The sequence below is a fragment of the Bactrocera latifrons genome, unplaced genomic scaffold, assembly GCF_001853355.1.
Source record: "Bactrocera latifrons isolate USDA-ARS-PBARC rearing strain unplaced genomic scaffold, ASM185335v1 scaffold_1246, whole genome shotgun sequence".
Classification (NCBI taxonomy): domain Eukaryota; kingdom Metazoa; phylum Arthropoda; class Insecta; order Diptera; family Tephritidae; genus Bactrocera; species Bactrocera latifrons.
The window spans coordinates 26,693-29,537 of NW_017534682.1; positions in this window are offsets into that span (position 1 = coordinate 26,693).

A 2,845-nucleotide genomic window follows, 5' to 3' on the forward strand; every position below is an offset into this window, starting at 1 on the left:
GATCACTTTGGTATATATAACTCTATATCTGACTCTTTTAGTTTTAGGACTTACAAACAACCGTTATGTGAACAAAACTATAATACTCTCTTTAGCAACCTTGTTGCGAGAGTATAAAAATTTGTATTTATTTCTTTATTTAAAAGAGAAACAATTATAAATAATTACCTCACTTACGAGCACTGGCTGCCAGGGCCTTCGGCTTACAATAAATGATAAAAATAATAATTTAATAGATATGTATATATGTAAAAACCAAAAAAATTTACAAAAAAAATTAAATATGTTATGGATATTTGAAAATATTCGATTTATTTCATTATAAAAAATTTTTAATTGTATTATTTCTGTTACTGTTTACTTATGATATTATATCACAATTCATGTAAGCTTTAATTTTAACGGGAGGGAAGATACGTAGCCTAACATAACAGTCTGGCTATCCTTCCGTTAACCTTATTACGATGTATAATACATATGAACGATATTAAGGTCTCGTATAAGCTTTATAAGAATAGTATAAGTCAGTCTTGAAATTCATTTCACAAATAAATGTTGTATATATATTATACTAACATAACTCGCGCTGCTCATGTGTAATTTTGTTTTTTGTTTATTTCTGAAGGGGGAATCTTCCATAGATTCTGATACGTGCATTCTTCTGAATCGTGCAGTATGCACGATTCGTACTGCTCGCTAATGGTACACCTCACTCGGTACCATGTCTAATCAGCATTATCTTACTATATTGGACTTGCGAACAAAACCCTTAACTCCGTCATCTCCGTAGCTTTGTGGGTAACCCCTGCGAGACCGCCGCTAAGCATTACATCGCAGGGCCTGCTTAGCCTATTGGCTCACGTCAATTAGCTCGCTATAGGCGGCCACAGCTTCGCTACTTCTTTGTTGTTCTACTCTTCTCAGCTATTGTATTATAAGAGCTGTCGTCCTCTCTATGGTATACCACACTTGTTTGCAGAATTTAAGGAGCTATATTATCAGGTATTATTAGGCATGCTACTTCCATCTCCAGATCCTGCCGCTCTGTTTTAAGTCTCAGGCAGTAGAAAAATGTATTCCCCCCATTTTCGCTACTTCTCCCACAGAAAGAGCAGGTAACTCCATTGTCATGACCATACCTATGCAGATACTCTCTGAAGCATCCGTGTTCTGTTAGAAACTGCGTCACGTAAAAGCCTGTCTCATCATGCTTTCGCTCCACTCATGCTTGTGCAGTCCCAATTAATCGATGCGTGCATTTAACGTTGCTGCTGTGCCCCAACGATTTCGCCGTTCCTGTAAGATGACTTGCCTTTCCTCTTTACGCTCTGTGAACACTGATTTTGATGTTCTCGCATATGTTTTTTTCATTAATGCTAGTACATTAAAATCGGTTTGCAAACCTTGGCCAAGAGCGCTCTCCTGCTTTGTTTTGGTGAACCTATGTTAGCCATGATTCTGGCTAAAGTTGTATTTACACGGGCATCATTTTCGCACACTTTCTCAATGTGGACTTTGTAACTGAGTCTCGCGTCTATCATTACAAAGAGGTACTTCAATACTGATTGTGTTGTAATGTTGTGTCCGTAAATATCTAGGGAGACATTTTTGAGATTTTTTCTGCTTTTTATAAGCACTGCTTCCGTCTTTTGTTCTGCGTGATTAAGAAGGTTTCGGATTTAAAATAGTACTCAGCCCTGGTTGCCCAGAGCTCCTTTATTTATAGATTTTCCTATCTTAATTGCACCACATGCAGAGTACATACACATTATTATTATTTTTTTTTATTGAAAAGGATAATACAATTACATCTTAACATTTTAAAAATTTTACAGCATTAGCGAGTAAAGCCATCAGCTTGTTAATATTAAATATTGATAAACTAATACACAATGGTTGAATTATTTCGGAGTATCACACTTCAAAATAGATATCTAGTGTACATATAAATTTAATAAACTGTTTTATGTTGGTATGTGTTACGTTTGTTAGTAATTCTGTTAAGTTTAAGTTGAGACGATTGTGTTCCAATGATGTGCAGTTTTGTATTAAATGTTGAATTGTGAGATACTCGGTATTACAATATGAGCAAACTGGTGTCTGGGAGTTTTCCAATATATGTTTGTGTGTTAGTTTGGTGTGACCCAACCGAAAGCGAGTATATGCAATACAATGTCTTCTGGATATAGTTGTAGGGAAAAGAGGCGATCTTCGTTGAGGATTTATTACTTTGTAATAGTGGAAGTATTAGCTCCAGTGTTCATTTTCGGCCTCACGATAGGACTTTTTAGCAAAAATTTTAATGTCTTTTTTATTGTTGGTATTTATAAGTTTTAAGAGAGCTCTTGTCGTATGTTTGGCTTGGCAGTCGGCTAGAGTATTGCCTTGTATACCAATGTGGCTGGGTATCCATGATAACTTAATTATACTAATATTGTTGATGAGGATATCCCTAATTTGAGAAACAGTTGGATCAGCATAGTTGAGGTTTAGTATGGCTTTGAGCGACGATAAAAAAACACTAAAGATGAGATGCTTACGTCTACTCTTTTTTGCTATTAGGCAAGCGTGCAGGATGGCTGTTCTTCTGCCGTGAAAATTAAGGCAAAAGGAGGTAGTATACATATCTGACATGGTTACAGAGTTATACTTAACGACACTGAAGGCCGCATTATTATGATCCTTTGATCTATCTGTGTAGAGTGTATTAAAATTTTTGTGAGAACTTATTATTTCTGAGACGTATTTTAAGTGAACGTCTGGTGGTGTAATTTCTTTTTTAAATTTAGCCAAATCCAGAATAACGCACGTTTTTATAAGACTCCGCGAAGGCTTGTGATCACTG